The sequence below is a fragment of the Taudactylus pleione genome, unplaced genomic scaffold (assembly GCF_031769625.1).
Source record: "Taudactylus pleione unplaced genomic scaffold, aTauple2 ptg000026l, whole genome shotgun sequence".
Taxonomy (NCBI): domain Eukaryota; kingdom Metazoa; phylum Chordata; class Amphibia; order Anura; family Myobatrachidae; genus Taudactylus; species Taudactylus pleione.
Window position 1 is genome coordinate 42,961,618 of NW_028284428.1, and position 22,794 is coordinate 42,984,411.

At 31.2% G+C, this 22,794-nt stretch overlaps 25 non-coding genes across 25 annotated transcripts; all 25 read right to left on the minus strand.

Moving 5' to 3' along the window:
* Positions 1 to 260: 260 nt before the first annotated feature.
* Positions 261 to 476, minus strand: LOC148539433 (small nucleolar RNA U3). The gene has a single exon (XR_015870628.1). It is a non-coding gene; the product is annotated as a small nucleolar RNA U3 (small nucleolar RNA).
* Positions 477 to 1,179: 703 nt separating this feature from the next.
* LOC148539434 (small nucleolar RNA U3) lies at positions 1,180 to 1,395 on the minus strand. Its single transcript, XR_015870527.1, has one exon. It is a non-coding gene; the product is annotated as a small nucleolar RNA U3 (small nucleolar RNA).
* A 703-nt stretch (positions 1,396 to 2,098) lies between these two features.
* On the minus strand, positions 2,099 to 2,314 carry LOC148539435 (small nucleolar RNA U3). Its single transcript, XR_015870816.1, has one exon. It is a non-coding gene; the product is annotated as a small nucleolar RNA U3 (small nucleolar RNA).
* Positions 2,315 to 3,011: 697 nt separating this feature from the next.
* On the minus strand, positions 3,012 to 3,227 carry LOC148539436 (small nucleolar RNA U3). The gene has a single exon (XR_015870845.1). It is a non-coding gene; the product is annotated as a small nucleolar RNA U3 (small nucleolar RNA).
* A 703-nt stretch (positions 3,228 to 3,930) lies between these two features.
* LOC148539437 (small nucleolar RNA U3) lies at positions 3,931 to 4,146 on the minus strand. The gene has a single exon (XR_015870529.1). It is a non-coding gene; the product is annotated as a small nucleolar RNA U3 (small nucleolar RNA).
* Positions 4,147 to 4,849: 703 nt separating this feature from the next.
* LOC148539438 (small nucleolar RNA U3) lies at positions 4,850 to 5,065 on the minus strand. Its single transcript, XR_015870920.1, has one exon. It is a non-coding gene; the product is annotated as a small nucleolar RNA U3 (small nucleolar RNA).
* A 703-nt stretch (positions 5,066 to 5,768) lies between these two features.
* Positions 5,769 to 5,984, minus strand: LOC148539439 (small nucleolar RNA U3). The gene has a single exon (XR_015870787.1). It is a non-coding gene; the product is annotated as a small nucleolar RNA U3 (small nucleolar RNA).
* A 702-nt stretch (positions 5,985 to 6,686) lies between these two features.
* Positions 6,687 to 6,902, minus strand: LOC148539440 (small nucleolar RNA U3). The gene has a single exon (XR_015870819.1). It is a non-coding gene; the product is annotated as a small nucleolar RNA U3 (small nucleolar RNA).
* Positions 6,903 to 7,600: 698 nt separating this feature from the next.
* LOC148539441 (small nucleolar RNA U3) lies at positions 7,601 to 7,816 on the minus strand. The gene has a single exon (XR_015870546.1). It is a non-coding gene; the product is annotated as a small nucleolar RNA U3 (small nucleolar RNA).
* Positions 7,817 to 8,519: 703 nt separating this feature from the next.
* On the minus strand, positions 8,520 to 8,735 carry LOC148539442 (small nucleolar RNA U3). Its single transcript, XR_015870906.1, has one exon. It is a non-coding gene; the product is annotated as a small nucleolar RNA U3 (small nucleolar RNA).
* Positions 8,736 to 9,438: 703 nt separating this feature from the next.
* On the minus strand, positions 9,439 to 9,654 carry LOC148539443 (small nucleolar RNA U3). The gene has a single exon (XR_015870995.1). It is a non-coding gene; the product is annotated as a small nucleolar RNA U3 (small nucleolar RNA).
* A 703-nt stretch (positions 9,655 to 10,357) lies between these two features.
* On the minus strand, positions 10,358 to 10,573 carry LOC148539444 (small nucleolar RNA U3). The gene has a single exon (XR_015870630.1). It is a non-coding gene; the product is annotated as a small nucleolar RNA U3 (small nucleolar RNA).
* A 703-nt stretch (positions 10,574 to 11,276) lies between these two features.
* Positions 11,277 to 11,492, minus strand: LOC148539445 (small nucleolar RNA U3). The gene has a single exon (XR_015871051.1). It is a non-coding gene; the product is annotated as a small nucleolar RNA U3 (small nucleolar RNA).
* Positions 11,493 to 12,195: 703 nt separating this feature from the next.
* Positions 12,196 to 12,411, minus strand: LOC148539446 (small nucleolar RNA U3). Its single transcript, XR_015870632.1, has one exon. It is a non-coding gene; the product is annotated as a small nucleolar RNA U3 (small nucleolar RNA).
* A 702-nt stretch (positions 12,412 to 13,113) lies between these two features.
* On the minus strand, positions 13,114 to 13,329 carry LOC148539447 (small nucleolar RNA U3). The gene has a single exon (XR_015871053.1). It is a non-coding gene; the product is annotated as a small nucleolar RNA U3 (small nucleolar RNA).
* A 698-nt stretch (positions 13,330 to 14,027) lies between these two features.
* On the minus strand, positions 14,028 to 14,243 carry LOC148539448 (small nucleolar RNA U3). The gene has a single exon (XR_015870634.1). It is a non-coding gene; the product is annotated as a small nucleolar RNA U3 (small nucleolar RNA).
* A 703-nt stretch (positions 14,244 to 14,946) lies between these two features.
* LOC148539449 (small nucleolar RNA U3) lies at positions 14,947 to 15,162 on the minus strand. The gene has a single exon (XR_015870532.1). It is a non-coding gene; the product is annotated as a small nucleolar RNA U3 (small nucleolar RNA).
* Positions 15,163 to 15,865: 703 nt separating this feature from the next.
* Positions 15,866 to 16,081, minus strand: LOC148539450 (small nucleolar RNA U3). The gene has a single exon (XR_015870833.1). It is a non-coding gene; the product is annotated as a small nucleolar RNA U3 (small nucleolar RNA).
* Positions 16,082 to 16,784: 703 nt separating this feature from the next.
* On the minus strand, positions 16,785 to 17,000 carry LOC148539451 (small nucleolar RNA U3). Its single transcript, XR_015870923.1, has one exon. It is a non-coding gene; the product is annotated as a small nucleolar RNA U3 (small nucleolar RNA).
* A 703-nt stretch (positions 17,001 to 17,703) lies between these two features.
* LOC148539452 (small nucleolar RNA U3) lies at positions 17,704 to 17,919 on the minus strand. Its single transcript, XR_015871055.1, has one exon. It is a non-coding gene; the product is annotated as a small nucleolar RNA U3 (small nucleolar RNA).
* Positions 17,920 to 18,617: 698 nt separating this feature from the next.
* LOC148539453 (small nucleolar RNA U3) lies at positions 18,618 to 18,833 on the minus strand. Its single transcript, XR_015870637.1, has one exon. It is a non-coding gene; the product is annotated as a small nucleolar RNA U3 (small nucleolar RNA).
* A 703-nt stretch (positions 18,834 to 19,536) lies between these two features.
* LOC148539454 (small nucleolar RNA U3) lies at positions 19,537 to 19,752 on the minus strand. Its single transcript, XR_015870733.1, has one exon. It is a non-coding gene; the product is annotated as a small nucleolar RNA U3 (small nucleolar RNA).
* Positions 19,753 to 20,453: 701 nt separating this feature from the next.
* Positions 20,454 to 20,669, minus strand: LOC148539455 (small nucleolar RNA U3). The gene has a single exon (XR_015870951.1). It is a non-coding gene; the product is annotated as a small nucleolar RNA U3 (small nucleolar RNA).
* A 703-nt stretch (positions 20,670 to 21,372) lies between these two features.
* LOC148539456 (small nucleolar RNA U3) lies at positions 21,373 to 21,588 on the minus strand. The gene has a single exon (XR_015870820.1). It is a non-coding gene; the product is annotated as a small nucleolar RNA U3 (small nucleolar RNA).
* A 697-nt stretch (positions 21,589 to 22,285) lies between these two features.
* On the minus strand, positions 22,286 to 22,501 carry LOC148539457 (small nucleolar RNA U3). The gene has a single exon (XR_015870560.1). It is a non-coding gene; the product is annotated as a small nucleolar RNA U3 (small nucleolar RNA).
* Between the last annotated feature and the right edge of the window lie 293 nt (positions 22,502 to 22,794).

Genomic DNA, 22,794 nt, shown 5'->3' on the forward strand with positions numbered 1-22,794 from the left:
ACAATATACTACAATAAGATAATTCTATGTTAAAACCCTTATTTGTATAACACTTTAGCCCTGATAAAACTATATAATTCTTCAAAAAATAAAAGATTATTTTTAGACATATATTTGGTCTTTAATGGAGAGCATTCTAAAAACACAATGTAAGGAAATCAACACATGCATTTCCCAAGTACATTAAAGTGCACCTAATTTTGACAAAAGCTCTGTTTTAGAGAACAAACAAGTAATCTATTATTGATATTAAAGAATCAACCACTCTGAATGAGCTCTCTTCCACCACTTCTTCTAGTTGAAGAAGAGGCACAGTCATCAAAAGCAAACAACATCTGTATGAAACAGAGTTGCCAACTGCCTTCATGCTGAGAAGAAAGCCCTAAAACTCATCATGGTGGTTGGTGAGTTTGGACACTTTCAAACACATTTCTCCCATCATTGCCTATAGAAATGATCCCTGAAAGTATAGTCTTAACAATTCTTTTGATGATGATTTAGCTGGACCACATGAATTACTCTATTAAGTAATGGTGACTTTTTTTTCCCATTCATGGAACTGGATAAAGATTTTGTCAACAATAGTACTTTTCCAATTACCTGATCTTCTAGACAAATCTCATGAGTCGAATATAAATATGACATGGGTTTCTCTGCAAACTGAGATTTTTAAAACAGTATTGGTCAAAGGATTGACATTTTTACAGGCATTATGTTTTGTGGCCCAAAATACAATTGAATATATTGAAGATTTAGCATTAAAACACTTGATGCACTATTATTTCAATCTAAAATCTAATTGTAAATTAAATCTATCCTTTCTAAGATTGCAAAAAAAATTAAGCAGTGGCCTGTAAATGTAAAGCTTGAATAACATGAATTTTAGCTTTGCAAAACACTCTATGCACAGTAAAACAATAAACTACAATAAGATAATTCTATGTTAAAACCCTTATTTCTATAACACTTTAGCCCTCATAAAACTATATAATTCTTCAAAAAATAAAAGATTATTTTTAGACATATATTTGGTCTTTAATGGAGAGCATTCTAAAAACACAATGTAAGGAAATCAACACATTTATTTCCCAAGTACATTAAAGTGCACCTAATTTTGACAAAAGCTCTGTTTTAGATAACAAACAAGTAATCTATTATTGATATTAAAGAAAGTAATCAACCACTCTGAATGAGCTCTCTTCCACCACTTCTTCTAGTTGAAGAAGAGGCACAGTCATCAAAAGCAAACAACATCTGTATGAAACAGAGTTGCCAACTTCCTTCATGCTGAGAAGAAAGCCCTAAAACTCATCATGGTGGTTGGTGAGTTTGGACACTTACAAACACATTTCTCCCATCATAGCCTATAGAAATGATCCCTGAAAGTATAGTCTTAACAATTCTTTTGATGATGATTTAGCTGGACCACATGAATTACTCTTTTAAGGAATGGTGACTTTTTTGTCCCATTCATGGAACTGGATAAAGGTTTTGTCAACAATAGTACTTTTCCAATTACCTGAACTTCTAGACAAATCTCATGAGTCGAATATAAATATAACATGGGTTTCTCTGCAAACTGAGATTTTTAAAACAGTATTGGTCAAAGGATTGACATTTTTACAGGCATTATGTTTTCTGTCCAAAAATACAATTGAATATATTGAAGATTTAGCATTGAAACACTTGATGCACTATTATTTCAATCTAAAATCTAATTGTAAATTAAATCTATCCTTTCTAAGATTGCAAAAAAAATTAAGCAGTGGCTTGTAAATGTAAAGCTTGAATAACATGAATTTTAGCTTTGCAAAACACTCTATGCACAGTAAAACAATAAACTACAATAAGATAATTCTATGTTAAAACCCTTATTTCTATAACACTTTAGCCCTCATAAAACTATATAATTCTTAAAAAAATAAAAGATTATTTTTAGACATATATTTGGTCTTTAATGGAGAGCATTCTAAAAACACAATGTAAGGAAATCAACACATGCATTTCACAAGTAGATTTAAGTGCACCTAATTTTGACAAAAGCTCTGTTTTAGAGAACAAACAAGTAATCTATTATTGATATTAAAGAAAGTAATCAACCACTCTGAATGAGCTCTCTTCCACCACTTCTTCTAGTTGAAGAAGAGGCACAGTCATCAAAAGCAAACAACATCTGTATGAAACAGAGTTGCCAACTGCCTTCATGCTGAGAAGAAAGCCCTAAAACTCATCATGGTGGTTGGTGAGTTTGGACACTTTCAAACACATTTCTCCCATCATTGCCTATAGAAATGATCTCTGAAAGTATAGTCTTAACAATTCTTTTGATGATGATTTAGCTGGACCACATGAATTACTCTATTAAGTAATGGTGACTTTTTTTTCCCATTCATGGAACTGGATAAAGATTTTGTCAACAATAGTACTTTTCCAATTACCTGATCTTCTAGACAAATCTCATGAGTCGAATATAAATATGACATGGGTTTCTCTGCAAACTGAGATTTTAAAACAGTATTGGTCAAAGGATTGACATTTTTACAGGCATTATGTTTTGTGGCCAAAAATACAATTGAATATATTGAAGATTTAGCATTGAAACACTTGATGCACTATTTTTTCAATCTAAAATCTAATTGTAAATTAAATCTATCCTTTCTAAGATTGCAAAAAAAATTAAGCAGTGGCTTGTAAATGTAAAGCTTGAATAACATGAATTTTAGCTTTGCAAAACACTCTATGCACAGTAAAACAATAAACTACAATAAGATAATTCTATGTTAAAACCCTTATTTGTATAACACTTTAGCCCTGATAAAACTATATAATTCTTCAAAAAATAAAAGATTATTTTTAGACATATATTTGGTCTTTAATGGAGAGCATTCTAAAAACACAATGTAAGGAAATCAACACATGCATTTCCCAAGTACATTAAAGTGCACCTAATTTTGACAAAAGCTCTGTTTTAGAGAACAAACAAGTAATCTATTATTGATATTAAAGAATCAACCACTCTGAATGAGCTCTCTTCCAGCACTTCTTCTAGTTGAAGAAGAGGCACAGTCATCAAAAGCAAACAACATCTGTATGAAACAGAGTTGCCAACTGCCTTCATGCTGAGAAGAAAGCCCTAAAACTCATCATGGTGGTTGGTGAGTTTGGACACTTTCAAACACATTTCTCCCATCATTGCCTATAGAAATGATTCCTGAAAGTATAGTCTTAACAATTCTTTTGATGATGATTTAGCTGGACCACATGAATTACTCTATTAAGTAATGGTGACTTTTTTTTCCCATTCATGGAACTGGATAAAGATTTTGTCAACAATAGTACTTTTCCAATTACCTGATCTTCTAGACAAATCTCATGAGTCGAATATAAATATGACATGGGTTTCTCTGCAAACTGAGATTTTTAAAACAGTATTGGTCAAAGGATTGACATTTTTACAGGCATTATGTTTTGTGGCCCAAAATACAATTGAATATATTGAAGATTTAGCATTAAAACACTTGATGCACTATTATTTCAATCTAAAATCTAATTGTAAATTAAATCTATCCTTTCTAAGATTGCAAAAAAAATTAAGCAGTGGCCTGTAAATGTAAAGCTTGAATAACATGAATTTTAGCTTTGCAAAACACTCTATGCACAGTAAAACAATAAACTACAATAAGATAATTCTATGTTAAAACCCTTATTTCTATAACACTTTAGCCCTCATAAAACTATATAATTCTTCAAAAAATAAAAGATTATTTTTAGACATATATTTGGTCTTTAATGGAGAGCATTCTAAAAACACAATGTAAGGAAATCAACACATTTATTTCCCAAGTACATTAAAGTGCACCTAATTTTGACAAAAGCTCTGTTTTAGATAACAAACAAGTAATCTATTATTGATATTAAAGAAAGTAATCAACCACTCTGAATGAGCTCTCTTCCACCACTTCTTCTAGTTGAAGAAGAGGCACAGTCATCAAAAGCAAACAACATCTGTATGAAACAGAGTTGCCAACTTCCTTCATGCTGAGAAGAAAGCCCTAAAACTCATCATGGTGGTTGGTGAGTTTGGACACTTACAAACACATTTCTCCCATCATAGCCTATAGAAATGATCCCTGAAAGTATAGTCTTAACAATTCTTTTGATGATGATTTAGCTGGACCACATGAATTACTCTTTTAAGGAATGGTGACTTTTTTGTCCCATTCATGGAACTGGATAAAGGTTTTGTCAACAATAGTACTTTTCCAATTACCTGAACTTCTAGACAAATCTCATGAGTCGAATATAAATATAACATGGGTTTCTCTGCAAACTGAGATTTTTAAAACAGTATTGGTCAAAGGATTGACATTTTTACAGGCATTATGTTTTGTGGCCCAAAATACAATTGAATATATTGAAGATTTAGCATTGAAACACTTGATGCACTATTATTTCAATCTAAAATCTAATTGTAAATTAAATCTATCCTTTCTAAGATTGCAAAAAAAATTAAGCAGTGGCCTGTAAATGTAAAGCTTGAATAACATGAATTTTAGCTTTGCAAAACACTCTATGCACAGTAAAACAATAAACTACAATAAGATAATTCTATGTTAAAACCCTTATTTCTATAACACTTTAGCCCTCATAAAACTATATAATTCTTAAAAAAATAAAAGATTATTTTTAGACATATATTTGGTCTTTAATGGAGAGCATTCTAAAAACACAATGTAAGGAAATCAACCCATGCATTTCCCAAGTACATTTAAGTGCACCTAATTTTGACAAAAGCTCTGTTTTAGAGAACAAACAAGTAATCTATTATTGATATTAAAGAAAGTAATCAACCACTCTGAATGAGCTCTCTTCCACCACTTCTTCTAGTTGAAGAAGAGGCACAGTCATCAAAAGCAAACAACATCTGTATGAAACAGAGTTGCCAACTGCCTTCATGCTGAGAAGAAAGCCCTAAAACTCATCATGGTGGTTGGTAAGTTTGGACACTTTCAAACACATTTCTCCCATCATTACCTATAAAAATGATCCCTAAAAGTATAGTCTTAACAATTCTTTTGATGATGATTTAGCTGGACCACATGAATTACTCTTTTAAGTAATGGTGACTTTTTTGTCCCATTCATGGAACTGGATAAAGATTTTGTCAACAATAGTACTTTTCCAATTACCTGATCTTCTAGACAAATCTCATGAGTCGAATATAAATATGACATGGGTTTCTCTGCAAACTGAGATTTTTAAAACAGTATTGGTCAAAGGATTGACATTTTTACAGGCATTATGTTTTCTGTCCAAAAATACAATTGAATATATTGAAGATTTAGCATTGAAACACTTGATGCACTATTATTTCAATCAAAAATCTAATTGTAAATTAAATCTATCCTTTCTAAGATTGCAAAAAAAATTAAGCAGTGGCTTGTAAATGTAAAGCTTGAATAACATGAATTTTAGCTTTGCAAAACACTCTATGCACAGTAAAACAATAAACTACAATAAGATAATTCTATGTTAAAACCCTTATTTCTATAACACTTTAGCCCTCATAAAACTATATAATTCTTAAAAAAATAAAAGATTATTTTTAGACATATATTTGGTCTTTAATGGAGAGCATTCTAAAAACACAATGTAAGGAAATCAACACATGCATTTCACAAGTAGATTTAAGTGCACCTAATTTTGACAAAAGCTCTGTTTTAGAGAACAAACAAGTAATCTATTATTGATATTAAAGAAAGTAATCAACCACTCTGAATGAGCTCTCTTCCACCACTTCTTCTAGTTGAAGAAGAGGCACAGTCATCAAAAGCAAACAACATCTGTATGAAACAGAGTTGCCAACTGCCTTCATGCTGAGAAGAAAGCCCTAAAACTCATCATGGTGGTTGGTGAGTTTGGACACTTTCAAAAACATTTCTCCCATCATTGCCTATAGAAATGATCCCTGAAAGTATAGTCTTAACAATTCTTTTAATGATGATTTAGCTGGACCACATGAAAAACTCTTTTAAGTAATGGTGACTTTTTTGTCCCATTCATGGAACTGGATAAAGATTTTGTCAACAATAGTACTTTTCCAATTACCTGATCTTCTAGACAAATCTCATGAGTCGAATATAAATATGACATGGGTTTCTCTGCAAACTGAGATTTTTAAAACAGTATTGGTCAAAGGATTGACATTTTTACAGGCATTATGTTTTGTGGCCAAAAATACAATTGAATATATTGAAGATTTAGCATTGAAACACTTGATGCACTATTATTTCAATCTAAAATCTAATTGTAAATTAAATCTATCCTTTCTAAGATTGCAAAAAAATTAAGCAGTGGCTTGTAAATGTAAAGCTTGAATAACATGAATTTTAGCTTTACAAAACACTCTATGCACAGTAAAACAATATACTACAATAAGATAATTCTATGTTAAAACCCTTATTTTTATAACACTTTAGCCCTCATTAACCTATATAATTCTTCAAAAAATAAAAGATTATTTTTAGACAGATATTTGTTCTTTACTGGAGAGCATTCTAAAAACACAATGTAAGAAAATCAACACATGCATTTCCCAAGTACATTTAAGTGCACCTAATTTTGACAAAAGCTCTGTTTTAGAGAACAAACAAGTAATCTATTATTGATTTTAAAGAAAGTAATCAACCACTCTGAATGAGCTCTCTTCCACCACTTCTTCTAGTTGAAGAAGAGGCACAGTCATCAAAAGCAAACAACATCTGTATGAAACAGAGTTGCCAACTGCCTTCATGCTGAGAAGAAAGCCCTAAAACTCATCATGGTGGTTGGTGAGTTTGGACACTTTCAAACACATTTCTCCCATCATTGCCTATAGAAATGATCTCTGAAAGTATAGTCTTAACAATTCTTTTGATGATGATTTAGCTGGACCACATGAATTACTCTATTAAGTAATGGTGACTTTTTTTTCCCATTCATGGAACTGGATAAAGATTTTGTCAACAATAGTACTTTTCCAATTACCTGATCTTCTAGACAAATCTCATGAGTCGAATATAAATATAACATGGGTTTCTCTGCAAACTGAGATTTTTAAAACAGTATTGGTCAAAGGATTGACATTTTTACAGGCATTATGTTTTGTGGCCCAAAATACAATTGAATATATTGAAGATTTAGCATTGAAACACTTGATGCACTATTATTTCAATCTAAAATCTAATTGTAAACTAAATCTATCCTTTCTAAGATTACAAAAAAAAATAAGCAGTGGCTTGTAAACGTAAAGCTTGAATAACATGAATTTTAGCTTTGCAAAACACTCTATGCACAGTAAAACAATATACTACAATAAGATAATTCTATGTTAAAACCCTTATATGTATAACACTTTAGCCCTGATAAAACTATATAATTCTTCAAAAAATAAAAGATTATTTTTAGACATATATTTGGTCTTTAATGGAGAGCATTCTAAAAACACAATGTAAGGAAATCAACCCATGCATTTCCCAAGTACATTAAAGTGCACCTAATTTTGACAAAAGCTCTGTTTTAGAGAACAAACAAGTAATCTATTATTGATATTAAAGAATCAACCACTCTGAATGAGCTCTCTTCCACCACTTCTTCTAGTTGAAGAAGAGGCACAGTCATCAAAAGCAAACAACATCTGTATGAAACAGAGTTGCCAACTGCCTTCATGCTGAGAAGAAAGCCCTAAAACTCATCATGGTGGTTGGTGAGTTTGGACACTTTCAAACACATTTCTCCCATCATTGCCTATAGAAATGATCCCTGAAAGAATAGTCTTAACAATTCTTTTGATGATGATTTAGCTGGACCACATGAATTACTCTATTAAGTAATGGTGACTTTTTTTTCCCATTCATGGAACTGGATAAAGATTTTGTCAACAATAGTACTTTTCCAATTACCTGATCTTCTAGACAAATCTCATGAGTCGAATATAAATATGACATGGGTTTCTCTGCAAACTGAGATTTTTAAAACAGTATTGGTCAAAGGATTGACATTTTTACAGGCATTATGTTTTGTGGCCCAAAATACAATTGAATATATTGAAGATTTAGAATTAAAACACTTGATGCACTATTATTTCAATCTAAAATCTAATTGTAAATTAAATCTATCCTTTCTAAGATTGCAAAAAAAATTAAGCAGTGGCCTGTAAATGTAAAGCTTGAATAACATGAATTTTAGCTTTGCAAAACACTCTATGCACAGTAAAACAATAAACTACAATAAGAGAATTCTATGTTAAAACCCTTATTTCTATAACACTTTAGCCCTCATAAAACTATATAATTCTTCAAAAAATAAAAGATTATTTTTAGACATATATTTGGTCTTTAATGGAGAGCATTCTAAAAACACAATGTAAGGAAATCAACACATGCATTTCCCAAGTACATTAAAGTGCACCTAATTTTGACAAAAGCTCTGTTTTAGAGAACAAACAAGTAATCTATTATTGATATTAAAGAAAGTAATCAACCACTCTGAATGAGCTCTCTTCCAGCACTTCTTCTAGTTGAAGAAGAGACACAGTCATCAAAAGCAAACAACATCTGTATGAAACAGAGTTGCCAACTGCCTTCATGCTGAGAAGAAAGCCCTAAAACTCATCATGGTGGTTGGTGAGTTTGGACACTTTCAAACACATTTCTCCCATCATTGCCTATAGAAATGATCCCTGAAAGTATAGTCTTAACAATTCTTTTGATGATGATTTAGCTGGACCACATGAATTACTCTATTAAGTAATGGTGACTTTTTTTTCCCATTCATGGAACTGGATAAAGATTTTGTCAACAATAGTACTTTTCCAATTACCTGATCTTCTAGACAAATCTCATGAGTCGAATATAAATATGACATGGGTTTCTCTGCAAACTGAGATTTTTAAAACATTATTGGTCAAAGGATTTACATTTTTACAGGCATTATGTTTTGTGGCCAAAAATACAATTGAATATATTGAAGATTTAGCATTGAAACACTTGATGCACTATTTTTTCAATCTAAAATCTAATTGTAAATTAAATCTATCCTTTCTAAGATTGCAAAAAAAATTAAGCAGTGGCTTGTAAATGTAAAGCTTGAATAACATGAATTTTAGCTTTGCAAAACACTCTATGCACAGTATAACAATAAACTACAATTAGATAATTCTATGTTAAAACCCTTATTTCTATAACACTTTAGCCCTCATAAAACTATATAATTCTTAAAAAAATAAAAGATTATTTTTAGACATATATTTGGTCTTTAATGGACAGCATTCTAAAAACACAATGTAAGGAAATCAACACATGCATTTCCCAAGTACATTTAAGTGCACCTAATTTTGACAAAAGCTCTGATTTAGAGAACAAACAAGTAATCTATTATTGATTTTATAGAAAAGAATCAACCACTCTGAATGAGCTCTCTTCCACCACTTCTTCTAGTTGAAGTAGAGGCACAGTCATCAAAATCAAACAACATCTGTATGAAACAGAGTTGCCAACTTCCTTCATGCTGAGAAGAAAGCCCTAAAACTCATCATGGTGGTTGGTGAGTTTGGACACTTTCAAACACATTTCTCCCATCATAGCCTATAGAAATGATCCCTGAAAGTATAGTCTTAACAATTCTTTTGATGATGATTTAGCTGGACCACATGAATTACTCTTTTAAGGAATGGTGACTTTTTTGTCCCATTCATGGAACTGGATAAAGGTTTTGTCAACAATAGTACTTTTCCAATTACCTGATCTTCTAGACAAATCTCATGAGTCGAATATAAATATAACATGGGTTTCTCTGCAAACTGAGATTTTTAAAACAGTATTGGTCAAAGGATTGACATTTTTACAGGCATTATGTTTTGTGGCCCAAAATACAATTGAATATATTGAAGATTTAGCATTGAAACACTTGATGCACTATTATTTCAATCTAAAATCTAATTGTAAACTAAATCTATCCTTTCTAAGATTGCAAAAAAAAATAAGCAGTGGCTTGTAAACATAAAGCTTGAATAACATGAATTTTAGCTTTGCAAAACAATCTTTGCACAGTAAAACAATATACTACAATAAGATAATTCTATGTTAAAACCCTTATTTGTATAACACTTTAGCCCTCATAAAACTATATAATTCTTCAAAAAATAAAAGATTATTTTTAGACATATATTTGGTCTTTAATGGAGAGCATTCTAAAAACACAATGTAAGGAAATCAACACATGCATTTCCCAAGTACATTAAAGTGCACCTAATTTTGACAAAAGCTCTGTTTTAGAGAACAAACAAGTAATCTATTATTGATATTAAAGAAAGTAATCAACCACTCTGAATGAGCTCTCTTCCACCACTTCTTCTAGTTGAAGAAGAGGCACAGTCATCAAAAGCAAACAACATCTGTATGAAACAGAGTTGCCAACTGCCTTCATGCTGAGAAGAAAGCCCTAAAACTCATCATGGTGGTTGGTGAGTTTGGACACTTTCAAACACATTTCTCCCATCATTGCCTATAGAAATGATCCCTGAAAGTATAGTCTTAACAATTCTTTTGATGATGATTTAGCTGGACCACATGAATTACTCTATTAAGTAATGGTGACTTTTTTGTCCCATTCATGGAACTGGATAAAGGTTTTGTCAACAATAGTACTTTTCCAATTACCTGATCTTCTAGACAAATCTCATTAGTCGAATATAAATATGACATGGGTTTCTCTGCAAACTGAGATTTTTAAAACAGTATTGGTCAAAGGATTGACATTATTACAGGCATTATGTTTTGTGGCCAAAAATACAATTGAATATATTGAAGATTTAGCATTGAAACACTTGATGCACTATTTTTTCAATCTAAAATCTAATTGTAAATTAAATCTATCCTTTCTAAGATTGCAAAAAAAATTAAGCAGTGGCTTGTAAATGTAAAGCTTGAATAACATGAATTTTAGCTTTGCAAAACACTCTATGCACAGTATAACAATAAACTACAATTAGATAATTCTATGTTAAAACCCTTATTTCTATAACACTTTAGCCCTCATAAAACTATATAATTCTTAAAAAAATAAAAGATTATTTTTAGACATATATTTGGTCTTTAATGGAGAGCATTCTAAAAACACAATGTAAGGAAATCAACACATGCATTTCCCAAGTACATTTAAGTGCACCTAATTTTGATAAAAGCTCTGATTTAGAGAACAAACAAGTAATCTATTATTGATTTTATAGAAAAGAATCAACCACTCTGAATGAGCTCTCTTCCACCACTTCTTCTAGTTGAAGTAGAGGCACAGTCATCAAAATCAAACAACATCTGTATGAAACAGAGTTGCCAACTTCCTTCATGCTGAGAAGAAAGCCCTAAAACTCATCATGGTGGTTGGTGAGTTTGGACACTTTCAAACACATTTCTCCCATCATAGCCTATGGAAATGATCCCTGAAAGTATAGTCTTAACAATTCTTTTGATGATGATTTAGCTGGACCACATGAATTACTCTTTTAAGGAATGGTGACTTTTTTGTCCCATTCATGGAACTGGATAAAGGTTTTGTCAACAATAGTACTTTTCCAATTACCTGAACTTCTAGACAAATCTCATGAGTCGAATATAAATATAACATGGGTTTCTCTGCAAACTGAGATTTTTAAAACAGTATTGGTCAAAGGATTGACATTTTTACAGGCATTATGTTTTGTGGCCCAAAATACAATTGAATATATTGAAGATTTAGCATTGAAACACTTGATGCACTATTATTTCAATCTAAAATCTAATTGTAAACTAAATCTATCCTTTCTAAGATTACAAAAAAAAATAAGCAGTGGCTTGTAAACGTAAAGCTTGAATAACATGAATTTTAGCTTTGCAAAACACTCTATGCACAGTAAAACAATATACTACAATAAGATAATTCTATGTTAAAACCCTTATTTGTATAACACTTTAGCCCTGATAAAACTATATAATTCTTCAAAAAATAAAAGATTATTTTTAGACATATATTTGGTCTTTAATGGAGAGCATTCTAAAAACACAATGTAAGGAAATCAACACATGCATTTCCCAAGTACATTAAAGTGCACCTAATTTTGACAAAAGCTCTGTTTTAGAGAACAAACAAGTAATCTATTATTGATATTAAAGAAAGTAATCAACCACTCTGAATGAGCTCTCTTCCACCACTTCTTCTAGTTGAAGAAGAGGCACAGTCATCAAAAGCAAACAACATCTGTATGAAACAGAGTTGCCAACTGCCTTCATGCTGAGAAGAAAGCCCTAAAACTCATCATGGTGGTTGGTGAGTTTGGACACTTTCAAACACATTTCTCCCATCATTGCCTATAGAAATGATCCCTGAAAGTATAGTCTTAACAATTCTTTTGATGATGATTTAGCTGGACCACATGAATTACTCTATTAAGTAATGGTGACTTTTTTTTCCCATTCATGGAACTGGATAAAGATTTTGTCAACAATAGTACTTTTCCAATTACCTGATCTTCTAGACAAATCTCATTAGTCGAATATAAATATGACATGGGTTTCTCTGCAAACTGAGATTTTTAAAACAGTATTGGTCAAAGGATTGACATTATTACAGGCATTATGTTTTGTGGCCAAAAATACAATTGAATATATTGAAGATTTAGCATTGAAACACTTGATGCACTATTTTTTCAATCTAAAATCTAATTGTAAATTAAATCTATCCTTCTAAGATTGCAAAAAAAATTAAGCAGTGGCTTGTAAATGTAAAGCTTGAATAACATGAATTTTAGCTTTGCAAAACACTCTATGCACAGTATAACAATAAACTACAATTAGATAATTCTATGTTAAAACCCTTATTTCTATAACACTTTAGCCCTCATAAAACTATATAATTCTTCAAAAAATAAAAGATTATTTTTAGACATATATTTGGTCTTTAATGGAGAGCATTCTAAAAACACAATGTAAGGAAATCAACACATGCATTTCCCAAGTACATTTAAGTGCACCTAATTTTGATAAAAGCTCTGATTTAGAGAACAAACAAGTAATCTATTATTGATTTTATAGAAAAGAATCAACCACTCTGAATGAGCTCTCTTCCACCACTTCTTCTAGTTGAAGTAGAGGCACAGTCATCAAAATCAAACAACATCTGTATGAAACAGAGTTGCCAACTTCCTTCATGCTGAGAAGAAAGCCCTAAAACTCATCATGGTGGTTGGTGAGTTTGGACACTTTCAAACACATTTCTCCCATCATAGCCTATGGAAATGATCCCTGAAAGTATAGTCTTAACAATTCTTTTGATGATGATTTAGCTGGACCACATGAATTACTCTTTTAAGGAATGGTGACTTTTTTGTCCCATTCATGGAACTGGATAAAGGTTTTGTCAACAATAGTACTTTTCCAATTACCTGAACTTCTAGACAAATCTCATGAGTCGAATATAAATATAACATGGGTTTCTCTGCAAACTGAGATTTTTAAAACAGTATTGGTCAAAGGATTGACATTTTTACAGGCATTATGTTTTGTGGCCCAAAATACAATTGAATATATTGAAGATTTAGCATTGAAACACTTGATGCACTATTATTTCAATCTAAAATCTAATTGTAAACTAAATCTATCCTTTCTAAGATTACAAAAAAAAAAAAGCAGTGGCTTGTAAACGTAAAGCTTGAATAACATGAATTTTAGCTTTGCAAAACACTCTATGCACAGTAAAACAATATACTACAATAAGATAATTCTATGTTAAAACCCTTATTTGTATAACACTTTAGCCCTGATAAAACTATATAATTCTTCAAAAAATAAAAGATTATTTTTAGACATATATTTGGTCTTTAATGGAGAGCATTCTAAAAACACATTGTAAGGAAATCAACACATGCATTTCCCAAGTACATTAAAGTGCACCTAATTTTGACAAAAGCTCTGTTTTAGAGAACAAACAAGTAATCTATTATTGATATTAAAGAATCAACCACTCTGAATGAGCTCTCTTCCACCACTTCTTCTAGTTGAAGAAGAGGCACAGTCATCAAAAGCAAACAACATCTGTATGAAACAGAGTTGCCAACTGCCTTCATGCTGAGAAGAAAGCCCTAAAACTCATCATGGTGGTTGGTGAGTTTGGACACTTTCAAACACATTTCTCCCATCATTGCCTATAGAAATGATCCCTGAAAGTATAGTCTTAACAATTCTTTTGATGATGATTTAGCTGGACCACATGAATTACTCTATTAAGTAATGGTGACTTTTTTTTCCCATTCATGGAACTGGATAAAGATTTTGTCAACAATAGTACTTTTCCAATTACCTGATCTTCTAGACAAATCTCATGAGTCGAATATAAATATGACATGGGTTTCTCTGCAAACTGAGATTTTTAAAACAGTATTGGTCAAAGGATTGACATTTTTACAGGCATTATGTTTTGTGGCCCAAAATACAATTGAATATATTGAAGATTTAGCATTAAAACACTTGATGCACTATTATTTCAATCTAAAATCTAATTGTAAATTAAATCTATCCTTTCTAAGATTGCAAAAAAAATTAAGCAGTGGCCTGTAAATGTAAAGCTTGAACAACATGAATTTTAGCTTTGCAAAACACTCTATGCACAGTAAAACAATAAACTACAATAAGATAATTCTATGTTAAAACCCTTATTTCTATAACACTTTAGCCCTCATAAAACTATATAATTCTTCAAAAAATAAAAGATTATTTTTAGACATATATTTGGTCTTTAATGGAGAGCATTCTAAAAACACAATGTAAGGAAATCAACACATTTATTTCCCAAGTACATTAAAGTGCACCTAATTTTGACAAAAGCTCTGTTTTAGATAACAAACAAGTAATCTATTATTGATATTAAAGAAAGTAATCAACCACTCTGAATGAGCTCTCTTCCACCACTTCTTCTAGTTGAAGAAGAGGCACAGTCATCAAAAGCAAACAACATCTGTATGAAACAGAGTTGCCAACTTCCTTCATGCTGAGAAGAAAGCCCTAAAACTCATCATGGTGGTTGGTGAGTTTGGACACTTACAAACACATTTCTCCCATCATAGCCTATAGAAATGATCCCTGAAAGTATAGTCTTAACAATTCTTTTGATGATGATTTAGCTGGACCACATGAATTACTCTTTTAAGGAATGGTGACTTTTTTGTCCCATTCATGGAACTGGATAAAGGTTTTGTCAACAATAGTACTTTTCCAATTACCTGAACTTCTAGACAAATCTCATGAGTCGAATATAAATATAACATGGGTTTCTCTGCAAACTGAGATTTTTAAAACAGTATTGGTCAAAGGATTGACATTTTTACAGGCATTATGTTTTGTGGCCCAAAATACAATTGAATATATTGAAGATTTAGCATTGAAACACTTGATGCACTATTATTTCAATCTAAAATCTAATTGTAAACTAAATCTATCCTTTCTAAGATTGCAAAAAAAAATAAGCAGCGGCTTGTAAACGTAAAGCTTGAATAACATGAATTTTAGCTTTGCAAAACACTCTATGCACAGTAAAACAATATACTACAATAAGATAATTCTATGTTAAAACCCTTATTTGTATAACACTTTAGCCCTCATAAACCTATATAATTCTTCAAAAAATAAAAGATTATTTTTAGACAGATATTTGTTCTTTACTGGACAGCATTCTAAAAACACAATGTAAGAAAATCAACACATGCATTTCCCAAGTACATTTAAGTGCACCTAATTTTGACAAAACCTCTGTTTTAGAGAACAAACAAGTAATCTATAATTGATTTTAAAGAAAGTAATCAACCACTCTGAATGAGCTCTCTTCCACCACTTCTTCTAGTTGAAGAAGAGGCACAGTCATCAAAAGCAAACAACATCTGTATGAAACAGAGTTGCCAACAGCCTTCATGCTGAGAAGAAAGCCCTAAAACTCATCATGGTGGTTGGTGAGTTTGGACACTTTCAAACACATTTCTCCCATCATTGCCTATAGAAATGATCCCTGAAAGTATAGTCTTAACAATTCTTTTGATGATGATTTAGCTGGACCACATGAATTACTCTTTTAAGTAATGGTGACTTTTTTGTCCCATTCATGGAACTGGATAAAGATTTTGTCAACAATAGTACTTTTCCAATTACCTGATCTTCTAGACAAATCTCATGAGTCGAATATAAATATGACATGGGTTTCTCTGCAAACTGAGATTTTTAAAACAGTATTGGTCAAAGGATTGACATTTTTACAGGCATTATGTTTTGTGGCCCAAAATACAATTGAATATATTGAAGATTTAGCATTGAAACACTTGATGCACTATTATTTCAATCTAAAATCTAATTGTAAATTAAATCTATCCTTTCTAAGATTGCAAAAAAAATTAAGCAGTGGCCTGTAAATGTAAAGCTTGAATAACATGAATTTTAGCTTTGCAAAACACTCTATGCACAGTAAAACAATAAACTACAATAAGATAATTCTATGTTAAAACCCTTATTTCTATAACACTTTAGCCCTCATAAAACTATATAATTCTTAAAAAAATAAAAGATTATTTTTAGACATATATTTGGTCTTTAATGGAGAGCATTCTAAAAACACAATGTAAGGAAATCAACCCATGCATTTCCCAAGTACATTTAAGTGCACCTAATTTTGACAAAAGCTCTGTTTTAGAGAACAAACAAGTAATCTATTATTGATATTAAAGAAAGTAATCAACCACTCTGAATGAGCTCTCTTCCACCACTTCTTCTAGTTGAAGAAGAGGCACAGTCATCAAAAGCAAACAACATCTGTATGAAACAGAGTTGCCAACTGCCTTCATGCTGAGAAGAAAGCCCTAAAACTCATCATGGTGGTTGGTAAGTTTGGACACTTTCAAACACATTTCTCCCATCATTACCTATAAAAATGATCCCTAAAAGTATAGTCTTAACAATTCTTTTGATGATGATTTAGCTGGACCACATGAATTACTCTTTTAAGTAATGGTGACTTTTTTGTCCCATTCATGGAACTGGATAAAGATTTTGTCAACAATAGTACTTTTCCAATTACCTGATCTTCTAGACAAATCTCATGAGTCGAATATAAATATGACATGGGTTTCTCTGCAAACTGAGATTTTTAAAACAGTATTGGTCAAAGGATTGACATTTTTACAGGCATTATGTTTTCTGTCCAAAAATACAATTGAATATATTGAAGATTTAGCATTGAAACACTTGATGCACTATTATTTCAATCTAAAATCTAATTGTAAATTAAATCTATCCTTTCTAAGATTGCAAAAAAAATTAAGCAGTGGCTTGTAAATGTAAAGCTTGAATAACATGAATTTTAGCTTTGCAAAACACTCTATGCACAGTAAAACAATATACTACAATAAGATAATTCTATGTTAAAACCCTTATTTTTATAACACTTTAGCCCTCAATAACCTATATAATTCTTCAAAAAATAAAAGATTATTTTTAGACAGATATTTGTTCTTTACTGGAGAGCATTCTAAAAACACAATGTAAGAAAATCAACACATGCATTTCCCAAGTACATTTAAGTGCACCTAATTTTGATAAAAGCTCTGATTTAGAGAACAAACAAGTAATCTATTATTGATTTTATAGAAAAGAATCAACCACTCTGAATGAGCTCTCTTCCACCACTTCTTCTAGTTGAAGTAGAGGCACAGTCATCAAAATCAAACAACATCTGTATGAAACAGAGTTGCCAACTTCCTTCATGCTGAGAAGAAAGCCCTAAAACTCATCATGGTGGTTGGTGAGTTTGGACACTTTCAAACACATTTCTCCCATCATAGCCTATGGAAATGATCCCTGAAAGTATAGTCTTAACAATTCTTTTGATGATGATTTAGCTGGACCACATGAATTACTCTTTTAAGGAATGGTGACTTTTTTGTCCCATTCATGGAACTGGATAAAGGTTTTGTCAACAATAGTACTTTTCCAATTACCTGAACTTCTAGACAAATCTCATGAGTCGAATATAAATATAACATGGGTTTCTCTGCAAACTGAGATTTTTAAAACAGTATTGGTCAAAGGATTGACATTTTTACAGGCATTATGTTTTGTGGCCCAAAATACAATTGAATATATTGAAGATTTAGCATTGAAACACTTGATGCACTATTATTTCAATCTAAAATCTAATTGTAAACTAAATCTATCCTTTCTAAGATTACAAAAAAAAATAAGCAGTGGCTTGTAAACGTAAAGCTTGAATAACATGAATTTTAGCTTTGCAAAACACTCTATGCACAGTAAAACAATATACTACAATAAGATAATTCTATGTTAAAACCCTTATTTGTATAACACTTTAGCCCTGATAAAACTATATAATTCTTCAAAAAATAAAAGATTATTTTTAGACATATATTTGGTCTTTAATGGAGAGCATTCTAAAAACACAATGTAAGGAAATCAACACATGCATTTCCCAAGTACATTAAAGTGCACCTAATTTTGACAAAAGCTCTGTTTTAGAGAACAAACAAGTAATCTATTATTGATATTAAAGAATCAACCACTCTGAATGAGCTCTCTTCCACCACTTCTTCTAGTTGAAGAAGAGGCACAGTCATCAAAAGCAAACAACATCTGTATGAAACAGAGTTGCCAACTGCCTTCATGCTGAGAAGAAAGCCCTAAAACTCATCATGGTGGTTGGTGAGTTTGGACACTTTCAAACACATTTCTCCCATCATTGCCTATAGAAATGATCCCTGAAAGTATAGTCTTAACAATTCTTTTGATGATGATTTAGCTGGACCACATGAATTACTCTATTAAGTAATGGTGACTTTTTTTTCCCATTCATGGAACTGGATAAAGATTTTGTCAACAATAGTACTTTTCCAATTACCTGATCTTCTAGACAAATCTCATGAGTCGAATATAAATATGACATGGGTTTCTCTGCAAACTGAGATTTTTAAAACAGTATTGGTCAAAGGATTGACATTTTTACAGGCATTATGTTTTGTGGCCCAAAATACAATTGAATATATTGAAGATTTAGCATTAAAACACTTGATGCACTATTATTTCAATCTAAAATCTAATTGTAAATTAAATCTATCCTTTCTAAGATTGCAAAAAAAATTAAGCAGTGGCCTGTAAATGTAAAGCTTGAATAACATGAATTTTAGCTTTGCAAAACACTCTATGCACAGTAAAACAATAAACTACAATAAGATAATTCTATGTTAAAACCCTTATTTCTATAACACTTTAGCCCTCATAAAACTATATAATTCTTCAAAAAATAAAAGATTATTTTTAGACATATATTTGGTCTTTAATGGAGAGCATTCTAAAAACACAATGTAAGGAAATCAACACATTTATTTCCCAAGTACATTAAAGTGCACCTAATTTTGACAAAAGCTCTGTTTTAGATAACAAACAAGTAATCTATTATTGATATTAAAGAAAGTAATCAACCACTCTGAATGAGCTCTCTTCCACCACTTCTTCTAGTTGAAGAAGAGGCACAGTCATCAAAAGCAAACAACATCTGTATGAAACAGAGTTGCCAACTTCCTTCATGCTGAGAAGAAAGCCCTAAAACTCATCATGGTGGTTGGTGAGTTTGGACACTTTCAAACACATTTCTCCCATCATTGCCTATAGAAATGATCCCTGAAAGTATAGTCTTAACAATTCTTTTAATGATGATTTAGCTGGACCACATGAAAAACTCTTTTAAGTAATGGTGACTTTTTTGTCCCATTCATGGAACTGGATAAAGATTTTGTCAACAATAGTACTTTTCCAATTACCTGATCTTCTAGACAAATCTCATGAGTCGAATATAAATATGACATGGGTTTCTCTGCAAACTGAGATTTTAAAACAGTATTGGTCAAAGGATTGACATTTTTACAGGCATTATGTTTTGTGGCCAAAAATACAATTGAATATATCGAAGATTTAGCATTGAAACACTTGATGCACTATTTTTTCAATCTAAAATCTAATTGTAAATTAAATCTATCCTTTCTAAGATTGCAAAAAAATTAAGCAGTGGCTTGTAAATGTAAAGCTTGAATAACATGAATTTTAGCTTTGCAAAACACTCTATGCACAGTATAACAATAAACTACAATTAGATAATTCTATGTTAAAACCCTTATTTCTATAACACTTTAGCCCTCATAAAACTATATAATTCTTAAAAAAATAAAAGATTATTTTTAGACATATATTTGGTCTTTAATGGAGAGCATTCTAAAAACACAATGTAAGGAAATCAACCCATGCATTTCCCAAGTACATTTAAGTGCACCTAATTTTGACAAAAGCTCTGTTTTAGAGAACAAACAAGTAATCTATTATTGATATTAAAGAAAATAATCAACCACTCTGAATGAGCTCTCTTCCACCACTTCTTCTAGTTGAAGAAGAGGCACAGTCATCAAAAGCAAACAACATCTGTATGAAACAGAGTTGCCAACTGCCTTCATGCTGAGAAGAAAGCCCTAAAACTCATCATGGTGGTTGGTGAGTTTGGACACTTTCAAACACATTTCTCCCATCATTGCCTATAAAAATGATCCCTGAAAGTATAGTCTTAACAATTCTTTTGATGATGATTTAGCTGGACCACATGAATTACTCTTTTAAGTAATGGTGACTTTTTTGTAGCATTCATGGAACTGGATAAAGATTTTGTCAACAATAGTACTTTTCCAATTACCTGATCTTCTAGACAAATCTCATGAGTCGAATATAAATATGACATGGGTTTCTCTGCAAACTGAGATTTTTAAAACAGTATTGGTCAAAGGATTGACATTTTTACAGGCATTATGTTTTGTGGCCAAAAATACAATAGAATATATTGAAGATTTAGCATTGAAACACTTGATGCACTATTATTTCAATCTAAAATCTAATTGTAAATTAAATCTATCCTTTCTAAGATTGCAAAAAAAATTAAGCAGTGGCTTGTAAATGTAAAGCTTGAATAACATGAATTTTAGCTTTACAAAACACTCTATGCACAGTAAAACAATATACTACAATAAGATAATTCTATGTTAAAACCCTTATTTTTATAACACTTTAGCCCTCATTAACCTATATAATTCTTCAAAAAATAAAAGATTATTTTTAGACAGATATTTGTTCTTTACTGGAGAGCATTCTAAAAACACAATGTAAGAAAATCAACACATGCATTTCCCAAGTACATTTAAGTGCACGTAATTTTGACAAAAGCTCTGTTTTAGAGAACAAACAAGTAATCTATTATTGATTTTAAAGAAAGTAATCAACCACTCTGAATGAGCTCTCTTCCACCACTTCTTCTAGTTGAAGAAGAGGCACAGTCATCAAAAGCAAACAACATCTGTATGAAACAGAGTTGCCAACTGCCTTCATGCTGAGAAGAAAGCCCTAAAACTCATCATGGTGGTTGGTGAGTTTGGACACTTTCAAACACATTTCTCCCATCATTGCCTATAGAAATGATCTCTGAAAGTATAGTCTTAACAATTCTTTTGATGATGATTTAGCTGGACCACATGAATTACTCTATTAAGTAATGGTGACTTTTTTTTCCCATTCATGGAACTGGATAAAGATTTTGTCAACAATAGTACTTTTCCAATTACCTGATCTTCTAGACAAATCTCATGAGTCGAATATAAATATGACATGGGTTTCTCTGCAAACTGAGATTTTAAAACAGTATTGGTCAAAGGATTGACATTTTTACAGGCATTATGTTTTGTGGCCAAAAATACAATTGAATATATTGAAGATTTAGCATTGAAACACTTGATGCACTATTTTTTCAATCTAAAATCTAATTGTAAATTAAATCTATCCTTTCTAAGATTGCAAAAAAAATTAAGCAGTGGCTTGTAAATGTAAAGCTTGAATAACATGAATTTTAGCTTTGCAAAACACTCTATGCACAGTAAAACAATATACTACAATAAGATAATTCTATGTTAAAACCCTTATTTGTATAACACTTTAGCCCTGATAAAACTATATAATTCTTCAAAAAATAAAAGATTATTTTTAGACATATATTTGGTCTTTAATGGAGAGCATTCTAAAAACACAATGTAAGGAAATCAACACATGCATTTCCCAAGTACATTAAAGTGCACCTAATTTTGACAAAAGCTCTGTTTTAGAGAACAAACAAGTAATCTATTATTGATATTAAAGAATCAACCACTCTGAATGAGCTCTCTTCCACCACTTCTTCTAGTTGAAGAAGAGGCACAGTCATCAAAAGCAAACAACATCTGTATGAAACAGAGTTGCCAACTGCCTTCATGCTGAGAAGAAAGCCCTAAAACTCATCATGGTGGTTGGTGAGTTTGGACACTTTCAAACACATTTCTCCCATCATTGCCTATAGAAATGATTCCTGAAAGTATAGTCTTAACAATTCTTTTGATGATGATTTAGCTGGACCACATGAATTACTCTATTAAGTAATGGTGACTTTTTTTTCCCATTCATGGAACTGGATAAAGATTTTGTCAACAATAGTACTTTTCCAATTACCTGATCTTCTAGACAAATCTCATGAGTCGAATATAAATATGACATGGGTTTCTCTGCAAACTGAGATTTTTAAAACAGTATTGGTCAAAGGATTGACATTTTTACAGGCATTATGTTTTGTGGCCCAAAATACAATTGAATATATTGAAGATTTAGCATTAAAACACTT